The 10978-nt window shown below is 43.5% G+C and overlaps 2 non-coding genes across 2 annotated transcripts; one reads left to right on the top strand and one right to left on the bottom strand.

Annotated features, from left to right (window-relative positions):
- The first annotated feature begins 7576 nt into the window (after positions 1-7576).
- On the top strand, positions 7577-7649 carry trnaq-cug (transfer RNA glutamine (anticodon CUG)). Its single transcript has one exon. It is a non-coding gene; the product is annotated as a tRNA-Gln (tRNA).
- A 2269-nt stretch (positions 7650-9918) lies between these two features.
- Positions 9919-9991, bottom strand: trnar-ccg (transfer RNA arginine (anticodon CCG)). Its single transcript has one exon. It is a non-coding gene; the product is annotated as a tRNA-Arg (tRNA).
- Positions 9992-10978: the final 987 nt, after the last annotated feature.

Consider the following 10978-nt stretch of genomic DNA (forward strand, 5'->3'; position numbering starts at 1 on the left):
ATCTACCGTGCCTGCCTCTACTGCCTCTGCTGGCAACGTGTTTCAGGCACCTACCACCCTTTGTCTAAAGTACTTTCCATGTGTATCCCCCTTAAATTTTTCTCCTGTCACCTTGAACAAGTGACCTCTCATTATTGAATTCCTCACCGTGGGAAAAAGCTTATCTCTATCTACCCTGCCCATACCCTTCATGATTTTGTAGATCTCAATCAGGTTCCCCCCCCTCAATCTCCTTTTTTCTAATGAAAACAATCCTGACCTCCCCGACCTCTTTTCATAGCTAACACCTTCCATACTAGTGTCTACAGTTACAGAATGGCAGGACAGCTACACCGTGTGGAATGTACATCCTGCAGTTTGTGGGGAGTCAATGACACATGAGCTATCCCAGATGAACACATTTGCAGGAAATGTCACAGGCATCACAAATTTGCACACAAATAAACAAATAAAAGATGAACTATGCAGTGAATTCTCCAGCCAAAAGAAATAAAAGTGAGTATATTAAGAAAAAAGTGGGCGGCATGGTGGCACAGTGGTTAGCACTGCTGTCTCACAGCGCCAGAGACCCGGGTTCAATTCCCGACTCAGACGACTGACTATGTGGAGTTTGCACGTTCTCCCCGTGTCTGCGTGGGTTTCCTCAGGGTGCTCTGGTTTCCTCCCACAGTCCAAAGATGTGCAGGGTCAGGTGAATTGGCCATACTAAATTGCCTGTAGTGTTAGGTAAGGGGTAAATGTAGGGGAATGGGTGGGTTTCGCTTCGGTGGGTGGGTGTGGACTTGTTGGGCCGAAGGGCCTGTTTCCACACTCTAATCTAAAAATATATATTAAAGCAAAACTATGACAGGGAGGATAGACAGGGTGAAGCATATTTATAGCGATGAAAGAATTAGGGACGGAGCAAATAAGAGAGTAATTCAAAAATTGAAAATCATCAAGTTGACTCTTCTGTAATCAAATTGAATAAATTGGATTTGCTTGAAAACTTAGATAGAATATTAACCGGTTACTGAAATTATCAAAGTGACTTCCAAAAGCAATTACAGATTCATAAATTGAATTGTGACTGGCAGAATACTGTAAATTGCCTGATATGGTAGTAATTATCTAGTTTGGATTTACCTTGCTTGTTGTGCACAAATAATATTGGGCAATTTTCCACATTGTCCGGTAGTTGCCAGTGTTACGCTTGGATATGTTCAGCTTGGCTTGTGAACAGCTAATTCTGGAGCATAAGTCTTCAGTTTTACTGTTGGAAGTATGGCAAACCCTCCAATGATTACATGAACAGATTGCAAGATCCCGACTGCATAAGGGCATAGCCCCGGTAGCCTAATGGATAAGGCATTGGCCTCCAGCACCAGGGATTGTAGATTCAAGTCCCACCTGGGGTGCTATGGGCGCTTGTCAAGAATCAAATGTTGTAAAACATCTCTGGGTGGTTGTCGCAACTTGTGACAGCAAGCTTTTCTTGTAACTTGAATGACCAATCTCATTACCTCCTAAGCAGAATCTTTCACTGCTGCTTGCTGGATGTGACTCCAATCAAGGGGGCTGTTTTATCCTGGATCCTATCAAGCTTTTTGAGTGTTGTTGGAGCTGCATCCACCCAGGCATAGAGCAATGTTATCCCAACACACAGGGAACACTGTCACTGCTGCAATTTCCACAACAAATGGAATTAAATAAATGTATGTCATGAAAGGAGGCTATTTAGCCACTCTGGTTATACAGACAGAAATAGGCTGTCGAACCTGATCGCACTTTACAATTCCAGCTCCAACACAATAAGGACGTGATGCTTCAAGTACTTCAATAACAGCTACAACATTGGCATCTATCCAAAAATGTGGAAAACTGCCCAGGTATGTCCTGTACGTAAAAAGCAGGACAAATCCAACCTGGCTAATTCCCACCTCATTGGTCTGCTCTTGATCATCAGTAAAATGATGGAAGGTTCATCAACTATCAAGCAGCTCCTGCTCAGCAATAACCTGTTCGGTGACACCCAGTTTAGGTTCCACTGGAGCCACTCAGCTCCTGACCTCATGACAGCCTTGGTTCAAACATGGACAAATGAGCTGAATTCCAGAAGTGAGGTGAGAGTGACAGCCCTCGACATCAAGGCTGCATTCAAATGAGTGTGGCATCAATGAACCCTAGCTAAACTAAAATCAATGGGTATTGGGGACCAGTTGGAGTCCACCAGTTGGAGTCATACCTGGCACACAGATAGACAGTTGTGGTCACTGGAGGGTCAGTCATCTCAGCTTCAGGACATCTCTGCAGGAGTCCATCAGTGTGGTGTTCTCGGTCCAACTACCTTCAGCTGCTTCATCCATGACCTTCCCTCCATCACTAGGTCAGAATTGGGGATGTTCGCTGATGATTACACAGTGGTCAGCAGCATTCATGACTCCTCAGATACTGAAGCAGTCCATGTTCAAATGCAACAAGATCTGGACAATGTCCAGGCATGGGCTGACAAGTGACAAGACACATTAATGCCACACACATGCCAGGCAATGACCATCTCCCACAAGAAACAATGGAACCACCACTCCTTGACATTCAATGGTGTTACCATCACTGAATTCCCGCCCCCCCCCCCCCCCCCCACCCCCCATCAACATCCTAGGAGTTACCATTGACTAGAAACACAACTGGACTCACCACATAAACACAGTGGTTACAAGAGCAGGTCAAAGGCTAGGAATACTATGGTGAGTGTCTCATCTCTTGACTCCCCAAAGCATAAGTTAGGTGTATGATGGAATACTCCCCACTTGCCTGGGTGAGTGCAGCTCCAACACCACCCAAGAACCTTGTCACCATCCAGGACAAAACAACCCGCTTGATTGGAACCACATCCACAAGCATCCACTCCCTCCATCACCAAAGCTCAGTAGCAGCAGTGTGTACTATCTATAAGATACACTGCAGAAATACACCAAATATCCTTAAACAGCACCTTCCAATCCCATAGTTACTTCCATCTAAAACAACAAGGGCAGCAGATATATGGGAACACCATCACCTGCAATTTCCCATCCAAACCATTCACTGTCACTGGGTCAAAATCCTGGAATTTTCTCTGAAATGACATGTGGGTCCACCCACAGCAGGTGGACTGCAGTGTTCATGAAGGCAGCTCACCACCACCTTCTCAAGGGCAACTAGATACGGGTGATAAATGCTGTCCAGCCAGCGATGCCCACATCCCACAAATGAAAAAAGATTTCTCCCTTCTAACTCCCTTCTAATCTTCTAATCCAACTGTTTCAATCTGTATTAGCTGGTCATTTATGCTTCTTCAACAGGAAACAAATTCTTCCTATCCACTTCCTTAGATCCTCTTGGTTTCAGGAGGGTTTCTGTAGCACAGTGGTAAGTGTGTTCAAGCCCCACCTGCTCCAGCTGTGATAGCACACCTAACCAGGCTGGTAAAGAAAATACCTCCTTGTGATTTTAATGCATCTATGAAATACCTGCATGAACTGGTTGGGCTGAATGACCTCTTTCCGTGCCGTACATTCAGAGTAAACTTCTACAGCCTCTTCTGTTCCAAAGTTAACGCGCCAAGCCCATCCAATCGTGGGCAGAATTCTCCATTTCTGACATTGGTTGGGAATCCCAGCACAGATGTTGCAGCAACTTCACCTGTCACCTTCCTCCAACTTGACTTCATATCCATTGGCCCAGATGTGCTGCCAGCACATTAACACAGCATGAGGAGATCACTTCCTTCTTCCCTGTTTGAGCTCTTCCAGCTGAGCTTTGTGCTGCCCGCTGCTGCAGCGATTGAGCAGGAAAGAGTTTTGAGGAGAAGAAGATGAAGAGGAGTATTGATGTTGATATATATATTGACCCCAGAACCAGAAAATACCTCCCATAGGACATCTCCAAATCGTGCCACGATTCTCTTAAGGACCAATGTTTGACAAACGGTGACATCCAAGGGATTTACAAAGAGTATAGAGCTACAAGATTCTATTGTTCAGAACAGACATAATAACTTTACTATGCAATGTTAAAACAGTAACACAATCTACAATACATAGTCAACTTACTAACACTCAGAATTAACGTGTGGTAAACAAGTCTATTGGACTGTCATTGAACTTTCCAAAGGATACAGGAGTTAGCAAATGTGATCAAGACAAATCTCTCAGCAATTCCCCCACAGATATTGATGACGTGATGTTTCAGCAAATCTCATTAACCTTCACTAAGGATGGTAATTCTTCCATCCTGCTGATCTGGTGAAAAGGGTGATAGATTTAGAAAGTCTCATTGTACATTTCAATTACAGTACTGGGATAAATAGTGTCATAAATACTTGAAGTGTCATGCCATAGAGTGCTGGAGCTGGATTTGGAAATGGTAACAGACTGGACAGCTCATTTTCTCTCAGCATAACCACAATAGGTCAAACACCCTCCTTCTGTGATGTAGAATCATAGAGTCATAGAGTCATACAGCTGCTCAGCATGAAACAGACACATCAGTCGAACTCATCCATGCTGACCAGATATCCTAAATTAATCTTGTCCCATTTGCTAGCATTTGGCCCGTAACCCCCTAAACCCTTCTTATTCATATACCCATCCAGATGTGTTTTAAATGCTGTAATTGTACCAGCCTCCACCACTTCCTCTGGCAGCTCATTCCATACATGCACCATCCTCTGCGTGAAAAAGTTGCCTTTTAGGTCACTTTTAAATCTTTTCCATCTCACCCTTAATCCTATGCCCTCTAGTTTTGCATTCTCCCAACCCAGGGAAAAGACCATGGCTATTCACCCTACCCATGCCCCTTGTGATTTAATAAACCTCTATAAGGTCACCCTTCAGCCTTTGATGCTCCAGTGAAAATAGCACAAGTCTATTCAGCCACTCCCTATAGCTCAAACCCTCCTACCCTTGTAAATCTTTTCTGAACCCTTTCAAGTTTCACAACATTCTTCCTAGCAGGGAGACTAGAACTGGATGCAGTGTTTCAAAAGTGGTCTAACCAATGAACTAACCTGTACAGCCGCAACATGACCACCAACTCCTATACTCAATGCACCAACAATAAAAGCAAGCATACCAAATGCCTTCTTCACAATCCTGTCTGTCTGCAACTCCACTTTAAAGGAACCATGAAGCTGCACTCCAAGGTCTCTTTGTCAAGAGGATTCTGGGTAATCCAAGATGGAGGATGGGAAAGATTTGTGACTGGAAGAGCTGCTCCTTTTTTAGAGGTTTTTTTCAGTGTTGGAGCTGACATCCTCAAATTGCAGGAGCAGGAATTACTGTTTTATAAGTTATTGTGTTGTTTTCGAACTTTGGGGAAAAAAATCAAAACAATGGCACTTCACTGTGAGTCCATCCACAGCTCTAGAGCCAAAATGCGGTCTAACAAGAGTTGCAGTTGAACACACTTCTTGCAAGTGTAAGAGTCAGGGACTTCAGCCACATGCCTGAGCTCCCACATCAAGCAAGAGGCATGTGTCATGGGTCTGAGGTCCCCTGCCATTGTAAGCCTTAGCTTTATATCAACTAACTAATTCCAAACAATGCACGTAAATACATAAAATAAAAGGAACGCCTTACCTTACAGAGTCCTTTTCTTCTGGTTAGAGCAGGGGTGCGGGAGGGAGATACTACACGTGTAGTATCTCGGGTTTAGCTGCTGCCCAAATATATACTAAGTCCTTTACTTCCTGGCAACCTCCTGGTCTCAAATGCCACCTCCGCTCTGTCTCCTGTGCTCCTGGACAGCTGATAATGAAGAAATAATTTTTTAAAAAGCTCAACATTAAGCAACTTCAAGAGCCAAGCAGACTAACAAACCTCCAACAATGCTTTCACCAAAATCACCAAGCAGTTCATTTGTATAGAATGGAGGGAATGTGGAAAGAGCTGAAGGTGGTCATCATCTCATGCTGTGAAGAAGCCATCAGCTACAAGACCAGGAAACACTAAAAGAGGTGCGATGAGCATGACCACGTCATCCAAGATCTTATTGACAAGAAGAGGAAAGCTCTTCCTGTGTGGAAAAACAACATCACCAGTAATGCAAAGAGTAGAACTCATCAAACAACAAAGGTGCAGTTACAAAGAAGATCTAGGGAAATCAAGAACCAATGGTGGATTGAGAAACCTAAGGAGCCACAGCTCCTTCCTGACAATCATGATACCTAGAGCTTTTTCACTACCACCAATATGTCCCAATATATGGACCAATCAGCTTTGGTCTCAAACCAGTGTGGAGTAATGAGTCATTTTGAGTCACAGAGAAAACATCAGCCTCCAATGGACAGCACATTTTAAAAAAACTCCTAAACTGGATATAATCACCAATGAGGACATGTACAAGGAAATCATCCAACTCACATCAAAGATGGCCTTGGATTCCCTCTTTATGTTGTAGAAGTTGAAACTGACAATCGACATATGAAGCATGGAAAAGGTGCAGGAGTATAGCATTCAGCAGAGATATTCAAACTTGGAGGAGCTGATTTATCCATCATCTCTATGGACGTTGACATGTTTTTCACTGCTCTGCAATTCACTGAGGAATTCCAGGAACAATACCAACTGCTCTACATCACCCATATCAATCTGACCAAGGATTTTGACTCAGTCACTTGGAGATTGGTATGGAAGATCTCCTAAAAGCCAGCTGTCCAATGAAATTCAACAACATCCTCCATCTCCTCCACTCAAGATGTCAGTGACAGTTCTCAATGATGATAATATGACAGAATCGTTTACGGTCAAAGACAGGGGTCAAACAGAGATGTATCAATGCCCCAGCATTTTCTCCATCTTCATCGCGGCCATTCTTCCCATTGTCAAGATTCTCTGCATCAGCTGGGAAGACAGGCAGACTAACATTGGTCTCCTTGAAACAGCCAATAGCATGGGCTGTTGATCTCGGCCATGATCATCCAAAATTCATTCTGCTGGACCGTCCACATGCTTAGGATGCCTGAGACTTGAATGCCAAAATAAATGTTCTCCCAGCTCAAGGAAGGCACTCAAACAAAAGGGGGACAAAGCAAGCATTTCAGATTCCCTGAAGGCTGCCCTCAAGAAATATATTAAGGTAAAACTGACAGGGAAGATAGACAGGGGAGAGGCATATTTATAGTGGTGAAAGAATTAGGGATGGAACAAAATGTCAGAATAATTAGAGAATAATTCAGAATTTGAAAATCTTCAAATTGAATAAACTGGAATTGCTTGAAAAATTAGATAGAATATTATCCGATGTCACTGAAACTATCAAAGCAACTTCCAAAAGCAATTACAGATCCATAAATTGAATTGTGACTGGCAGATACTGCACACTTCCCGATATGTAGCTATCTTGTTTGGATTTATCTTGCTGGTTGTGCACAGAATATATTGGGCAATTTTCCATATTGTCAGGTAGTTGCCAGTGTTATGGTTGTACAGGTATAGCTTGGCTAGGGAAACGGCTAGTTGTGGAGCATAAGTCTTCAGTTTTACTGTTGGAAGTGCGGCAAACCCGCCAATGATTACAGAAGCAGATTGGAAGATCCAGACTGCATGCATGCATAACCCCAGTGGCCTAATGGGTAAGGCATTAGCCTCTGGTGCCAGGGATTGTGGGTTCAAGTCCCACCTGGGGTGCTGTGGGCACTTGTGTTGCAAAGCATCTCTGGATTGTTGTCACAACTTGTGGCAGCATGTTTTTCTTCTAACTTTGTGGCCAATGTCAATATCTCCTGAGCAGCACCTTTCTCTGCTGCTTGTTGGATGTGGTTCCAATCAAGGGGCTGTTTTGTCCTGGATGGTGTCAAGCTTCTTGAGTGTTGTTGGATCTGCACCCACCCAGACATAGTGCAATGTTATCCCAACACACAGGGAACACTGTCACTGCTGCAGTTTCCACAACAATGGAATCAAATAAATGTGTGTCATGAAAGGATGCTATCTGGCCCACTCTGGCCCACTCTGGCCCACGCTGTTTAACCTGATCGCACTTTCCAATTCCAGCTCTAACACAAAATGGACGTGATGCTTCAAGTACTTAAGCTCTTCTATAACAGTTACAACACTGGCATGACCTGGTTGGTCTGAATGACATCTTTCTATGCTGTACATTCAGAGGCCATCCAATCATCGCCAACCATTCGTTAGTCTCTCAGATCGTTCAGTCAAATATCCAAGATGTGGTGACATAGAGACTGGGGGCAGAGAAAACAAGGTACACAGGAGCAAAGAACTACTAAGTCACTGTGACAAGGTAAAATTGTAGGAAAACTGTGGCAAATTGGTCTTGGCATGGTAAATATTCAGCCACCCATTTTGCATCAGACAGGGACATTTTTGATATGGCCAACAGCTAGAAGGAATGGGAGTCCAAAGTGGAAATTTAGAAGAACATTGGCAGAAATGGAGAATTCTGCCCCTGATTGGATGGGCTCGTCACGTTAAGTTTGGAACAGAAGAGGCTGCAGAAGTTTACTCTGAGTGTACGGCACGGAAAGAGGTCATTCAGCCCAACCAGTTCATGCAGGTATTTCATAGATGCATTAAGACCACAAGGAGGTTTTTTTCTTTACCAGCCTGGTTAGGTGTGCTAACACAGCTTAGGCTCTAGAACTAGCCGTTCCCCAAGCTAAGCTGCACCTGTACACCCGTAACACTGGCAACTACCTGACAAAGTGGTAGCAAGGTAAATCCAAACTAGATAATTACTACCATATCGGGCAATATGCAGCATTCTGCCAGTCACAATTCAATTTATGGATGTGTAATTGCTTTTGCTAAAACCAAGAGGATCTAAGCAAGTGGATCAGAAGAATTGGTTTCCCATGTCTGGACATTGTCCAGATCTTGTTGCAATTGAACATGGCCTGCTTCAGTGTCTGAGGAGTCATGAATGGTGCTGAACACTGTGCAATTATCAGCAAACATCCCCAGTTCTGACCTAATGATGGAGGGAAGGTCATGGATGAAGCAGCTGAAGGTAGTTGGACCGAGAACACCACACTGATGGACTCCTGCAGAGATGTCCTGAAGCTGAGATGACTGACCCTCCAGTGACCACAACTGTCTATCTGTGTGCCAGGTATGACTCCAACTGGTGGACTCCAACTGGTCCCCAATACCCATTGATTTTAGTTTAGCTAGGGTTCATTGATGCCACACTCATTTGAATGCAGCCTTGATGTCGAGGGCTGTCACTCTCACCTCACCTCTGGAATTCAGCTCATTTGTCCATGTTTGAACCAAGGCTGTCATGAGGTCAGGAGCTGAGTGGCTCCAGTGGAACCTAAACTGGGTGTCACCGAACAGGTTATTGCTGAGCAGGAGCTGCTTGATAGTTGATGAACCTTCCATCATTTTACTGATGATCAAGAGCAGACCAATGAGGTGGGAATTAGCCAGGTTGGATTTGTCCTGCTTTTTACGTACAGGACATACCTGGGCAGTTTTCCACATTTTTGGATAGATGCCAATGTTGTAACTGTTATTGAAGTACTTGAAGCATCACGTCCTTATTGTGTTGGAGCTGGAATTGTAAAGTGCGATCAGGTTCGACAGCCTATTTCTGTCTGTATAACCAGAGTGGCTAAATAGCCTCCTTTCATGACATACATTTATTTAATTCCATTTGTTGTGGAAATTGCAGCAGTGACAGTGTTCCCTGTGTGTTGGGATAACATTGCTCTATGCCTGGGTGGATGCAGCTCCAACAACACTCAAAAAGCTTGATAGGATCCAGGATAAAACAGCCCACTTGATTGGAGTCACATCCAGCAAGTAGCAGTGAAAGATGCTGCTCAGAAGGTATTGTGATTGGTCACTCACTTACAAGAAAAGCTTGCTGTCATAAGTTGTGACAACAATCCAGTGATGCTTTACAACATCCCATGCTTGGCAAGTACCCTAGCACCCCAGGTGGGACTTGAACCCACAATCCCTGGCTCCGGAGGCCAGTGCCTTATCCATTAGGCCACTGGGGCTATGCACAAGCTGTGTCTGGATCCTGTAATCTGTTCATATAATCATTGGAGGGTTTGCCACACATCCAACAATAAAACTGAAGACTTATGCTCCAGAACTAGCCGTTCCCCTAGCCAAGCTGCACCTGTACAACCGTAACACTGGCAATGTGGTAGCAAGGTAAATCCAAACTAGATAATTACTACCATATTGGGCAATATGCAGTATTCTGCCAGTCACAATTCAATTTATGGATGTGTAATTGCTTTTGGAAGTCACTTTGATAGTTTCAGTGACATCGGATAATATTCTATCTAACTTTTCAAGCAACTCCAATTTATTCAATTTGATGATTTTCAAATTCTGAATTATTCTCTAATTATTCTGACATTTTGTTCCATCCCTAATTCTTTCGCCACTATAAATATGCCTCTCCCTGTCTATCCTCGCTGTCATAATTTTGCTTTAATATATTAGCATGATATACTCACTTTTATTTCTTTTGTCTGGATAATTCACTGCGTGCAAACTTGCAATGCCTGTGAAATTTCCTACAAATGTGTTCATCTGGGATAGTTCACCTGTCATTGACTTCCCACATACTGCAGGATGTACGTTCCGCACAGTGTAGCTATCCTGCCATTCTGTAACTTTAGATGCTTTTTTTAACAATAAGAATAGTGCAGTAACTTATCAGTACTTGCCAATCACCTTCTGAAGAAATCTCTGATTGAAGGATGCAAGAAAACTTAACTTCTGTTAACCCTAAGAATAATGTGCAGTTAACTGGTAAATTAAGAAAGAAGACTAAACTTTAGATAAAAATTACCCCATAAGACTCTGATATGCACAAACTCTCGGTACACACCAAGGTATATTCGTCAGAGTCTTTGTCAGATTTATTACAGTCCAAACAAGACCTGATCCTTTTCAGATAGTGAGTGAAGCAGAAATCCGCACAGACCATACCTAAGAAGCGAGTATTGAACTTTGCACAAGAGACTAGC

Source organism: Chiloscyllium plagiosum, unplaced genomic scaffold (genome assembly GCF_037043375.1).
Source record: "Chiloscyllium plagiosum isolate Xiang-an unplaced genomic scaffold, Cpla_swu_hap1 HiC_scaffold_12, whole genome shotgun sequence".
Classification (NCBI taxonomy): Eukaryota; Metazoa; Chordata; class Chondrichthyes; order Orectolobiformes; family Hemiscylliidae; genus Chiloscyllium; species Chiloscyllium plagiosum.